Below are 13621 nucleotides of genomic sequence, written 5' to 3'. Positions count from 1 at the left end.
AGCGAAACTCCGTCTCAAAAAAAAAAAAAAAAAAAAAAGTCACTATTCATTTGGCATTCTCAATGTGAATCCAGCGCTGGAGCTGACACGCCACATCATCGGAACCTCAGAACCACCTGGGGAGAGGGTACTAGTATTTTCCTCATTTGAAAAACTGAGGCTCGGGATTTTCCCCAGGCTAAGCCTACAGGGCAACCTCCGGCAGACAGAGGGTTGGGAACAGGCTTTTGTTGTGTTATTGGCTTCCTCACCAGGCTGGAAATGTGCTGAGGGCAGGGACACAGTGTTCCAGCCCCTAACATGGAGTGGACACATAGCAGTGCCCAGGAAAAGTTGTGCCCAGCACCCCATTTCACAGAAGAGAAAGCCACATCCCGAGAGACCTGAGGTTTTAGGGCCAGGGAAGCCTGAACTGGGCCTGTCAGCCATGCCGGGACTGGCTGATGGGGAGAGCCTGTTTGGCAGAGCCTCCCAGCTCAGCTGTTTCCTCCTGTTTCTACAGGTCTGCAGGGAACTGGCCAGGCAAGGGGGCAGGCCTGTTTCTCCTGGTGGTTGGTGCTTTGCAGCTTCAGCGGGAGCCGAGACTAAGGACAATTGGGAGCTGGAATCCCCAGGTAGGACTGAGCTCTCTTAGGCAGATGGACGGTGTACAGGTGTGGCCTTCCTCTCTGGCCTCCTTGTCTTCTGCTGTGACACTGGATAGGGGTTGGGCATGCATGCAGTCATTGATCTGGTTGTGGGCCCTGTGTACTCTGTCTATGAGGGGCTCTCTACCCGTGTGGAACTTCCTGCCTGGAACCTGGCTCTGACCCAGGAATGCTCTGGCCTTGGAGCTCAGAGGCCTGGGGCCTACCGTTAATTTGGGGCAAAAAGTAGTAACACTTTTTTGGTCAGTTAGAGAGAGGGTGGCTTGTGGGCAGAGGGTTGAGGGTGGATGTATCAGCTTTTCCATGACCCTGTATCTGCCTCAAGCTGTCCTCATCATCACACAAGAACACTGAGATTTCCCTGTGGGCCCCACAGTGGGCTGGACACTACACTGGGGATGCAACGGGGTCTCCAGCTCCAGGTATAGCTGTGCTCTCTTCCACACCCCAGGCCCCTCCATTTTCCCAGTTTCTCTGGAGCCCGAGTAGGGCTCAGTGCCTCTCTCCAGCTTCCAGATTCAAGGGGAGCTAGGCAGAGTCTGGAATAATGCCGGGAAGGCTGCAGTCTCTCTGAAGCCCCTCAGAAAGCTAGAAATTCCTTGTTTTGTGGCAATCCTTGCTTCCTCCAGCCCCATTACCGTGAAAACATTGCTGTAGGTGACTCCACACTCACTCCAGGCTGGTGACTGGGTGTCCGGGCCCCAGTGGGCAGGGTTCTGGCAGTGGGTATGGGTGCTAATGAAGCTGCAGCCTGCGAGTGACAGTGGGGGGGATAGTCAAGATGGTCTTTCCTCCAGAAGTTCTTCCTGATCAGACCCCTGCAGCCAACCCACCTGGCTGTCATGCACCGATAGGTCTGTGAGTAGGGCCATAAAGACTTATCCCTAAACCTGGTGTGGAGGAAGTGAAGTGCATTTGGCTGTGTGGGGGCCTCTGCCACCTGAGTTCTGAAGAGCCAGCTCTTCGCTGTCACTTAGCCTTGTTTTCTAAGGAGCTTGATTAGTTTTGGAGCCAGCCCACTGTAAACCCTCAGACATCGCCTGCTAGCTGCACAGACATACGCGTGCTCACACAGGGATATGGCAAGCCAGGCTGCAGTGGGCACGCACACCCACAGACTCATGAGTTCCTGTACGTGCACCACACATGTGGGCATGCAGGTACACAGGTGCTCACGTGCAGCCACCCATGGCGCGCACACACACACACACACACACACACACACACAGATGCTCTCCCAGTTACTGTCGGCATCCATGCACTCAAACGCCTGCCCACACACACCACACTGTGCCCATTCTGGGATCAGGAAGGAGGGCCCTGGTCAGAGACACAGCCCAGCCAGGTCACCTGCATCTGGCACCTGATAGGGAAGTTCCAGGTGTGGCTGTGATCTCAGGGGGTTGAGGGGGGCTGGGCCCACCCTGGTAGGTGAGCTCTGCCCAGGCATTCAACAGCCACCTTGCCCACCTGGCCCCGGACCCCAGGCCAAACAGGGGTTGGCATTGGAGATGGGAGGCATGAGTGCAGGAGAGAGGCCATGTCAGCTCTGCTGGCACTATGTGCCTGCTGCCACAGCAGAGGAAGTAGGCTGTCTGGCCAGGCTCACATGGATTGGGGGTCCTGTCAATTACTCTGACCCCTACAGCGTCCATGCCTGGGGGGAGTGGAGTTGCTGGGCTCTGAGGACTGGGAGATAGGCAGGGGCGGACTGTTCACTTCCCAAAGCCTGGGCCCCGGGGAGAGGCCCGTCTGTCCGAGGCGTTTCCGGATGCTTACTTCCTCTGGGCTGCCCAGGAAGTGGTTTCGGAGTGGGACTGACCAGTCCTCCGTCCGCGGCTTTATGCCTTGCTCCGCCCCTGCCTTGCCCGCCCAGGGGAGCAGCGTCTGGCCACTGGGTTAGGCCGACTGACCAGGCTTTTCACTGCCCAGGCCTTTTGGGGAGCTCTAGGAGAAGGGCAGGGGGCAGGCCACGAAGTCCCCTGCAGTCCCCACAACCATGGCTCCTTTCTTGCTCTGAGCCTGTAAGCCGAGGCTCGAGAGCATCAGTTCTGGTAGGCACAGCCCCCTTGAGAGTGGCGAAGGCTGGGCTGCATCTCAGTGACTAGGTAGCTCCCAGCAGCTCTGTGAATGAGCCTGGGCAAGTGTCTTTGCTGCTCAGTGCCTCAGTTTCCCCTCTGATAAATGAGATAATGATGGTATCTACCTTGATGAGGTTGTGTGGAAATGACAGATAACATATGCAAAGTAGCTAGCTTTGTGCTTAGCACACTGTTAGCGTTTAATGAGTAGAAAGTGTAGTTATGTAAAGCATTTAGTGCCCAGTTCATGGTAACTATTCAAAAAATAGCAAGTGGGACTGATGAGTGGGTATGATTATCTGATGGGCTGGGCTCTGGGCCAGGGTTACAGGCCAGGTGGCTATGGAGCCTGGCTGAGGAGCCAGGTCTCGGACTCCCTCATCCCCCTCAATTCTGCCTCCAGTGGCAGCGCCCTGCTGGTTCAATAGGTTCCAGGTCCTTGGAGGAGAGGAGCTCCTGGTGGAGCAATTCCGCCCCCTCAGCAGTCCATTCCCTGCCTGCTCTTCTCTCCCTCACTCACTTTCAAAGGGAGAAAAATAGATCTCATGACAAATGGATGCAGGGAGGGGAAAGGCAGTCTGCAGCCGCCTGCTGCCCCCGCAGGGCTCCCCTTGGCCCTCCCCAGCTCTGGCCTCCTGCAGGACACTAGGCTGGGAGAATTGGCTGGGAATGAGGGGGTGGATGTAAGCCCTCCTGCCAGCCTGCTTACCCTTCAGACCCCCAGAGTCAGCGTTTGGGCTGGGGCAGGGAGTGGGCATCTGGGGCCGATGGAGTCCAGAAGAGTCAGGGGAGCTAGAAAACCCCCTACACACGTGGCAGCTGGGGGCTGGGCTGAGCATTGGCCTTCACTGTGTGGGGCCCAGAGGCTGGGGGTGAGGAGTGTTGAGGAGTGGTAAGGACCCTGATGCGAGCAGTAGGGGCCTGAGGGCTGGAGAGCAAAGCTGGATGGGCCTGGGCAGGGAGGGCGGGTGGGGGCATCCTGAAGGCTTACGAGCAGGACTTCTGCGGACATCGGTCAGACCCCAGTTGAATCCTTGCTCAATATTTACTGCCTGTGCACTTGCCTCATCTGTGAAATGGGCAGATCAGGGGTGTCCTGTGAGACTTGAATGATGGGAAGGAGCCACTGTGTGGGGTGGGGTGGGGTGGGGCAGGAAGATGGAACAGCAAGCCCAGAGGCTCCTAAGAGGGAAGGAACTGGCTGTTCTGGGAACTGAAAGAGGTCAGTGTAGCCGGGACAGCCGAGCAGGAGGTCAGGGAGGTAATGGGGGAGGGGCAGGCTGCATGGAGCAGGCTGAGGGGAGGAGTCTGGGCTTGTTAGAGGGGCAATGGGAGGTGCTGGGGACTTGGGCAGGTGTGACAAAAATCTGTCTGAAAATCCCCGTCTGGTGGCTGGGGCAGGGGGGCCGTGGGGGCTAGGGCAGAGGACAGAGAGCAGTCAGAAGGCAGGTGCAGAGCCTGGGGACAGTGATGGTAGGAGAAGAGAGGGCTCGAGACTTGAGGACAGGCTGGAGAGGCAGACGCATGGCGTTATGTGTGGGGAGCAGGGGAGCGCTGGGAGGGGAACGCAGGGCCTGGTGTGGGCAGGCTTGAGCTCTTCTGGAATCATTCATGTGGTGAAGCCAGGGAGGCAGGTGGGGCCATGAGTCTGAAGTTCAGGAGGGTCTGGGCCCAAAGTAGAGATAGGGAGCCTAAAGCCAGGATTGGGGAGGAGAGGGCTCAACAGGCCTTCTGTCTTCTGAGGGGTGGGAGAGCGTTTGAGAGGCCCCAGGGACAGGACTGGGTTAGCTGTCTCTCAGAGGTCCCTGCCCAGGCACCCAGGAGGCAGGCTTGTGGTGGCTGAGCCGCTGTTTTCACAACAGCTCCGGAAGCTTTGGATCATGTCTTCGGCCGTGTTGGGTAAACAGGCTGAGGGGAGCAGACAGTTGCCATGGCCTGAGGCTGGATCAGATATCTGCATGGTGTAGCTGTGGGCTGGGGTTGTTCGCACAGGAGGATCTCAGGGTCCTCCAGTGTCAGGACTGGAGAAAGCTTAGAGGTCTCCGTTGTTGAGACAGGGAGGCTGGAGCCTCAGGAGGGGCAGCAGCTGGCCAGCCTCTGCCAGTGGATTCATGCTGCCTATCTCAGTCTAGTTCTCCCCAGAGCCCCAGGCCAGAACAGGGCACCCCACGGCTGGGGGTGCTTAACGGAGCCTCTTTTCCCACTGATCCAAGGAGGTCTGGAAGACACCAGGGCAGTCAGGCCAAGTCCAAGGAGCATCCGAGCAGCAGATCTGAGCTAGACCTGTCTAGGCCCAAGCGCTCTGGTTCCTCTGTCCGCTGCCTGCTGTGGGATGGCACAGCATGTGGAATGGTCCTGCCTCTCTCTCAGCTTTCTCAAGATCCCCAAAGTACGGAGGCATCATGTGGGCCCTGCCCAGATCCTGGGTATGGCTGGCAGAAGGCTTAGGTGGCCATCTTACCTTTTCCCAAACACAAAATGATTGTTTCCAATGGTAAACAATTGGGAAAATCGTGGGGACTCTGTGGGAGAGAGAAGGTCTAAGGAGTAGGACTCTTGTACTGGGGGCTGATGGAGGAGTTTTTCACCTCCAAACACCACCCCACCCCGCCCTGCTGAAGGCCAGATGGGCAGTTCTAGGACTAGAGCTGGAGGCTTTCTCCCCACTTCCCCCTGGGTCTGCCCCATTGGCTTTGTGGCTTTGGTTGAATTGCTCAACCTCTTTCGGTTTCTGCACAGTGAGCCTGGAGCTCATGGAGCTTACGCTTGGGGTGCCTGGCCTGCTGCCCCCACCAGCACAGGTTCAAGCCCTCCCCCCACCGTGCACCAGGCCTGTGACTGCCACCTGTGACCCTCAACCTCCACCACAGCCTCAGGGCACTGCAGGCAGGTGGGCGGAGGCCTGCCCAGTGATGTGCCCGGCCAGCCCACTCCTTCCCTTACACACTTTAGACTTTGCTCCGGACCAAGAGGGACTTTCTTCGCCTCCCTGGGTGGAAAGGCCCAGCCTAGCCTAACACCAGCTGCCCTTCTTCCCCTCCTCCATTCATTCCCCAGCCATTGTGCCTGGGGCCTGCAGTGGAAAAAGCTGCATTTGGACTTTCTTGGTGCCAGACCCTAGCCAGGCACATGAGGCCCTTCCAGGCCTGTGTGTTTATTTCTGTGTCTGCCTGGAGAGTCTGTGTGCCCATGTATACATTACAGCTTGTGGCACCCCACGTGCCTGTGGATCCTGTGTGGTCGGGTGTGGTCTGTGTGGGCCTGGGTGTCTACTGACTTGTGAGAGCTGGTGAGTGGGGGTGTGTTTCTGTGTATGTGCCCCTGAGTCATCATAGCAGTGTGTGTGTGTGCATGCGTGTGTGTTTCTAAAGTCGAGTGGGGCTCCCTATGTGCTGTTTGGGTTGGTGGGTGTGCCCATGTGTGCACACATGTGTGGCTATTTGTGGAGAGGCCCAGCTGCATCCCCCACCCTGGCTCCTCACAGAGGCCCCTTGTCCTCCCAGGATCTGGCTCTCTGGCTCCTGCCATGAAGGGGCCTTTGTCCCTCTCTCAGGGGTACCTGGGGTACCCCCTCTGACTGTGCCCAGGGCTCCTCATATCTTAGGGCTGGCTGCTGACTCAAGGCCTGTGCCAGGTGGCTTCCTTCTAAGGAGGCCCTACCCCACACAAGCTGGCAGGGGTGGTTGTGAGCCCATGACAGCCAGGCTCCCAAGTCCTGCCCCTCTGACCTTTCCAGACCCTCTGGCAGGGCAGGCCATTATGCCCCTGCTGACCCCTCAGATCAGAGGCCCCCAGCCAGTAGGCCCCTGCAGCCTCTATTCTACTCCAGCCCCCCTCACTCCCTGCTACTCACTGCCTGCGTGGTGCATCCTACAGAGGTCTTCCGCTCCTTTGTAATCACATGTGTATGTGACTGTCCCCCACCAGGCTGTGAGTTCCGTGGGCCTGGTGTGGCAGAGGTTAGCAGTGGGAAAGCAGCTAGCTTCCTGGGAGGCGGGAAGGGTCCCCCAGGGCCAGCCTTTTGAGCTGCCTGGAAGGATCTGTGGGAACTCAGAAGGCCATTCCCCTTGGTCAGGCTGCTGGCGGGGAGGTGAGAGCAGGGGAGGCTGCCTCAGAAACATCTACGGGAGAAACGAGGTGGCAGGCCAAGCTCAGTCAAAGCAAGGGCAATGAAATATTCCTGACCAAGGGAATAGCATCGGCAGAAACTCGGGCTGGGAAATGAGATACATGTTCACAGAGCAGCAGAGTGGGGACTGAGGTGGAGAGCAGGGCAGGGCCAAGGTGTGGGGAGCCTCGAAGGCCTGGAGAGGTCTGGGCTTTCTCCAGAGAGCCTAGGGGGTTCTGAGCTGTGGAAAGAATGGGTAGGGGAGGGACCAGAGGTGGTGACAACTGGGAGGGAGCTGGGGAAGGCGGGGGAGGAGAGGCCACAGGCAGTGGTTGGTCTGTGTGGGGTGAGGGAGGGGTCCAGGGGGAGCCCTGGCTTGGGGTGAGGTACCTGTCCTGGGAGGAGCAGGTATGGGGAGCACCTCTTGCTATGGGACTTGGCTGTGACCTGAGTCCGTAGATCTGGTTCTTATCTCAGCACAGGGCTGGTTATGTGGAGGCTGGGGGATGGGCCCTGGTGGAGGAGCCTTAAAGGGTCTTGCTAGCCCTTCCCCTCCCACCTCCTGTTCCTCTTGCTGAGCCCACTTCCTGGCTTGTGAAATCCACATGGCCTCCTTGCCTTGTTTCCGCTGGGAAGGCCATCAAGGTGGCCAGCCTCCCAGCCCAGCTACCCGCCTACCTGCCTACCCGACCTGGCAGCTCCACCATGCCCAGCCCCCTTGCCCTGCCATGACTGCTGAGACCGGTCCTGCTCCCTCCTGCTGGTCACACTTCCTCTCACTGTCCTTCCTGCCTCTGCCTGGGCCTTGGTCTCCTCCGTCCTCCTTTATTCATCCGCAAGGCTGTGGCAGTCTGCACTGTGGACACCCTAGGCAGTCTGCATCCTTAGGAGGGCCCCCACTTTGTGTCACCTGCCATGCAGTTGTGACTTCCGTGGCAGCTGGCAAGTGTGTGTGGGAGAGGGCTGCAGTAGGTGGCATGGGGGATATCCCCCACTTCCTGGGGGTCTGTTCAAGGGACCCAGACCCTCCCATACCCACAAGGGGCTACAGCTGGTCTTTCATTGCCCTTGCTTTGACTGACCTTGGCCTGCCACCTCGTTTCTCCCGTAGATGTTTCTGAGGCAGCCTCCCTCTGCTCTCACCTCCCCGCCAGCAGCCTGACCAAGGCCTCTTTCCTCAAGCCCAGCTTATTTCCCTGACCAACATCACTCTGTGGCCTGTGAGGCAGAATCGAACACCAGGGAAAGGATGGGGTGGAGGGGACCAGGCCAGATCTGGGAGCCAGGGGACCCTCACTGCAGAACCTTGACCTCAGTTTCCTCCTCTGTTCAGTGAGCAGATGGGCATGTCAGTCTCTGAAGACCTATCTTTTGGAGAGATACTGGCTTGTTGGGGTTTTTCACCTTTGACAAAACCATTATCCAACAAGTTACATGTGATGTAGAAAAAATAGCAAATGCATTTCTGTTCCTGCTAGCGCCCCTCAGGCCATGTCACTCACCCCCACCTCCTTTGCTGCTGTATACCAGCACCCGTGTGGATGTGCAACACACATACTTGCCTGCTGGACACAACCAGGAGTTCTGTGCCCCAGGAGCTCCAACCTCAAGGTCACGCTGATCACCTTGAGGCTGGCCTTGCCCACTGCCGGGTACTGGATGGGAACAGGTTTCCATTTGTCCCAGAGGAGGTGACCTGCCTGCTCTGGCCCAACCTAGCTACTGCCTTTCCTTACCTCTGGGCTGCTGGGATTACATTCCCTGGGGCTGGGTTCCAGTGTGGCCAAGCCTTCCTCAGGTTTTGTTTTGTTTGGCTTTTTTGAGATGGAATGTCACTCTATCGCCCAGGCTGAAATGCAGTAGCTTGATCTCAGCTCACTGCAACCTCACCTCCCGGGTTCAAGCTATTCTCCTGCCTCAGCCTCCCAAGTAGCTGGGATTACAGGTGTGTGCCACCACACCTTGCTAATTTTTATATTTTAGGAGAGACAGGGTTTCACTTGTTGGCCAGGCTGGCCTCAAACTCCTGACCTCAGGTAATCTGCCTGCCTCAGCCTCTCAAAGTGCTGAGATTACAGGGATGAGCCATTGTGCCCGGCCCTTCTCCAGGTTTTGGAAATGGAGGCTGGTTCAAGCGGCGAGATCAGGAGGGAAGACCACTGGTCAGGCGTGGGGTACCTGTCTCTTGCAGCCCTTACCTCCCTGTTTTCTCTGTCTTCATGTGTGTTTGTCTGTGCTGTTCCTGGAACTTTTATCCATCTCCACCTCTACCCTCTTCTCTCCCTTTTTCTCTCCTTCCCAACATGGCGTACTGGAAAGGACCTGGGCTGCAACCTCAGGCAGGCCTGGATTTATCTTCCCACCACTTACTGGCTGTGTGGCCTTGAACAGTCACTTAGCTTCTCTGAGCTTCGGTTTCTTCATCAGTAAAATGCCCACCTTCTGGATCCGCATAGGCATAAAGTGAGCGAATGTAATTACAAAGGTAATCTGCTACATTGTCAGACTCAGAAAAGAACTGTCCTTGTAAGTTGAGGAGCCGAGATTCATACCTAGTCACTGACCCTTAGTCCAGTGCTCTCTACTTCATAAAGCTGCCTCTGCTCTAGTCTGGAGAAGCAGAGAATAGAGGCTAGGAGCCCTTAGGCAGCTGGGAAAGGCCAGGCTCCAAGGAGCTTGTCCCCATAGAGGCTGTGTGGGGTCCAGCCCCCGGCACCCTCTGGCCATGAGTCTGGGGCTGAGCCAGCGGCCTTCCTTTGGGGCCTGTGGCCCAGGGCCTATTTGCATGGGGACTATAAATAGTCAGCACACCTTGCTTTTGTGCTGCTGCTTCACCCCCTTCTCCCTGCCGTACATTCTGAGAGATGGGGCAGACTGCCTCTGCTGTGCAGAGCAGGGACGTGTGGGCCAGAGAGGCCCAGGACCTCTCTCAGGGTCACACAGAGATGGAAGAAGATGCAGGGCTCTGGGTAGTACAATTGAGGCAGAGGAGGTGACAGGACCTGGCCAGAGCCCATGCCCTGGATTTAGTCCTAGGAGGTTGGGTCTGACCCTCTGGTTACTGCTGGGTAGCCTTGGGCAGCCCACGGAGACCATGGCTCCCTAGTTCTCATGGCACTGCAGCCTGGCAGTGCAGGTTCAGGGCTGGGGCCTGTGGTTTTCCCTCCAATGGCTTCTAACTGTGAGCAGCAGCTGCTCTGAGTGTGGCCTGAGAGAGCTGGAGGGCCGCCCTCAGGTGGGTGGGTCCTCTGCCTCAGCCTCCTGGGGCTTCTCTGACCCACTGTCTCCTCCACCCTCCATGCAGTCCTGGGGTAGTCCTCCTGTATAGCTCCTGCTGGGCAGGCTGGGGGCAGGGGAAGCCATGGAGCCTGTGGGATATTAGGGCTGGGCCCCAAGGGTCGGTGGCCAGGAGGAGGAGCTGGCTGGCTGGTATTGGAGCATCTGGTGCTCCCGAGTGAGTTGTATGTTCATGGAGACCTGGTGTCCCTATCTGAGCAGTAGAGTCTGTAACCAGGACTGTCTTCCCAGGCTGCAGGGCTTGGAAAATGCATGTGGTAGGGGATGTGAGTGCACTTTGTAAACTGTGAAGGAAGGTGCGCAGTGTGGGATGGATGCTGCAAGTGAGAGGGGGTGATAGTGATGAGGGGACCCCCCCCGCCCCAAGGCCTGTTGGGTTGATTGTGGCCCTCATCCTACATGAGTTCTCATTATCACTACTACCCTGAGCCAAGAGACTATTCCTCATCAGGCAATTGGGGTGGGCGTGCTGTGGCTCAGAAAGGCCAAGTGCCCTGCACAGAGTCCACAGCCAAGGCAACGTTGGTGTCAGGGTATAGCACCCAGGAGGCCTGACCATCATTTTGCCACATGTGCTGCCCTGAGTCTCTCTCCCCCAGAAGTCCAGGCCCCCTGCAACATACTTGCCCCTCCTGTATCTCTGCGCCCCTGCTCCCTCAAATCTCATCATCCTCCGAGGCACTCAGAAGTTGTTTGTTGTCCCAGCTGGGTCTCCAGGTTTTCCTAACAGCAGAGCTACATCTGCTGGGATCAGGCCCTGGATGTGTGGACACAGACCTGCCAATCATTCCAGACCCAGTGAGCACTCACCTGAGTGCTGGATCTCTCGGACTCTCAGGGCCAAGCCAGACAGGAAGAGGGGCAAAATGTCCATCTTGCTTATGGCTTTGGATGCTCACCCAGACTCCTACACACACTCGACGCCAGGCTCATGCAGCTTGCTTGTCACTCCAGCATTGAGTGGCCATGTGCCACCCACTCCCATGGCTGCGTACAATCACATTCCCATAGACCTGTGCAGCCTCACATGCACCAATTCATGCATGCTTCAGCCTGGGGAGCCGCCTGCAGCAACCCCCCACCAAGAGGTCATGGGCACACAGCACATGGCCTGGCACACAGCACCCACTGCCCACTTGCTGGGGTTAGGCTGAAGGCTTTGGGACTTGGGTTCAGGGGTGAGCTTACATACCCACTCTTACATCCACTGAGTAAGAGCCAGGCCCGGGCAGGGAATGTGGTGGGGTCTGCCCCGTCTGGGTCCTGCTTTCTGCTCTGGCAGCTGCTGGCCTCAGAGGGCTGCCTGGGCCCACTGGGCTGGACTGCAGGCTGAGGTCAGCATTTGCTGTGAGCTCATGTGAGCTGGGAGCTCCAGCAGAGCTGGCTACTGCTCTGGCCACCTTGTGCAGGAGCTGGAGGAAGTCATCTGGGACTGGGCAGCTGTTGTGTGTGCATGCACACATGTGTGTCTGAGTGTGCCCCTGTGTGCTGGCTTATGTTCAGGATGGAGTGAATATGCGTGCAAGTGCACAAAATTGAGTGAGCGCTCCCTCAACCAAGGCTATGGAGCAGCATCGTGGGGCCTGGGCAGGAGCCAGTGTGCACATTGGTGCTTGCACACCTGAGTGTCCTTCACAAGTGGCAACCTGAGGAGGCCCTCACTGTCACTTACTGTAGTGAACATTAACTTAGAGAATGGTAAGAAACTCAGGAGTGTGGGAGCCACCATGTATGAATCTGCAAGGCACATTCAGCATTACAGTTTGGGTTTTTTTGTTTTTGTTTTTGTTTTTGTTTTTGAAGAGACAGGATCTCACTCTGCCACCCAGGCTGGAGTGCAGTGGTACAATCATGGCACAATGTTGCCTTGAACTCTTGGCTTTAAGCGATGCTCTCACCTTGGCCCCCTGAAGTGCCGAGATTATAAGAGTGAGCCAACATGCCCACCTGTTTTATATTTGGGGAAATAATTAGTTTGAAGGTGCAGGCAACCTTCCAGGCAGGCGAGAGGCACTTGGCCCCAAGGGGTCAAGTTCAGAAAGGTCAGGCACACTGAGGTAGGCAGAGCCTTTCACTGCCCTGGTCCCTGAACAAAGTGGGTGCCAAGTTAGCGGAATGTCAGCTTTTGGTTCTGATTCTGCCTCAGGGTTTCAGTTTCCCCAGCTGAAAAGTGGGTGTGTTTGGCCCCGCTTGTCTACCTGGGTAGTTATGAAGAAAAAATCCCAAACTTAGAAAATCATGAAGGGTTGCATGGGACAGGCTGGAAGAAAGAGGTAGCACTATCCTGTCCCTTTGCCAGGTGACAGTAGCACATACCAGGTGCCTGGCGTGGAGTAGGTGCCTAGCAGTAGGGTATTTAGGGAGGTGCTGAGTGACTCCCCAAATGAATATCTTGGGGTGACAGATGCAGATGCCACCAGGGCCCAGGTGGGTTTTGAGGAGGGGTGAAGAGGGTGCCCCTGGCCTGGAGTAGGTTGATAGAGGAGCAGCCATCCCAGTGCCAGCTGCCCAACGGGCCCAACATCACATTTTCCAGTTTTACCAGAGATGTCACAAATCCAGACTTATGTAAAACCTCTCATTTTTTTTTTTTTTTTTGAGATGGAGTTTCGCTTTTGTTGCCTAGGCTGGAGTAAAGTGGTGTGATCTCCACTCACTGCAACCTCCACCTCCTGGGTTCAAGTGATTCTCCTGCCTCAGCCTCCTAAGTAGCTGGGATTACAGGCATGCGTCACCACTCCCAACTAATTTTGTATTTTTAGTAGAGACGGGGTTTCACCATGTAGGTCAGGCTGGTCTTGAACTCCTGACCGCAGGCAATCCATCTGCCTCAGTCTCCCAAAGTGCTGGGATTACAGGTGTGAGCCACCGTGCTCAGCAAACCTCTCAAATTTTTGTTGTTGTTGTTATTTAGTTTTTATTTAATAATCATAAACTTAATTCTGCAATCCAGATAGGCATGGAAGGGAGCAAGGAAAACATGGACCCCAAAGGGAACTGCAGTGAGAGCACAAAGATTCTAGGATTCTGTGAGCTAGTGGAGTGGAGGCTGCTCTCCTGAGCTGCAGGAGGAATGGTCTGGTGGTTAAGATAAAATACAAGTCGGCCGGGTGTGGTGCCTCACACCTGTAATCCCAGCACTTTGGGAGGCCACTGCAGGCGGATCATGAGGTCAGATTAAGACCATCTGGGCCAACAAGGTGAAACCCCGTCTCTACTAAAAATACAAAAAAATTAGCTAGACATGATGGTGCATGCCTGTAGTTCCAGCTACTCGGGAGGCTGAGGCAGGAGAATTGCTTGAACCCAGAAGGCGGAGATTGCAGTGAGCCAAGATCGCGCCATTGCCCTCCAGCCTGGGTGACACTGCAAGACTCTGTCTCAAAAAAAAAAAAAAAAAAACCACACACACAAGTTAAACTCACTAGCGTTGTCCACAGTCAGCAATGGTGATCTTCTTCCTGGTCTTGTCATTCCTGGACCCAAAG

The 13621-nt window shown here is 56.3% G+C and overlaps 1 protein-coding gene across 3 annotated transcripts in view; it reads left to right on the top strand.

Moving 5' to 3' along the window:
* PRKCD (protein kinase C delta) overlaps window positions 1-13621 on the top strand; it is a 31880-nt gene that overhangs the window by 3650 nt on the left and 14609 nt on the right. For 2 of the 3 annotated variants that reach the window (XM_017529809.2, XM_037727179.1), the window contains exon 2: window positions 503-614. The exons of the other annotated variant lie outside the window; for it this stretch is intronic. The gene's annotated coding sequence lies outside the window, so the exon portion shown is untranslated. The remainder of the gene's footprint in view (window positions 1-502; window positions 615-13621) is intronic. 3 annotated transcript variants of the gene reach the window in all.

This window comes from Cebus imitator, unplaced genomic scaffold (assembly GCF_001604975.1).
Source record: "Cebus imitator isolate Cc_AM_T3 unplaced genomic scaffold, Cebus_imitator-1.0 Scaffold0, whole genome shotgun sequence".
In the NCBI taxonomy this organism is placed as follows: Eukaryota; Metazoa; Chordata; class Mammalia; order Primates; family Cebidae; genus Cebus; species Cebus imitator.
This window is presented reverse-complemented; position numbering and strand designations above follow the sequence as displayed.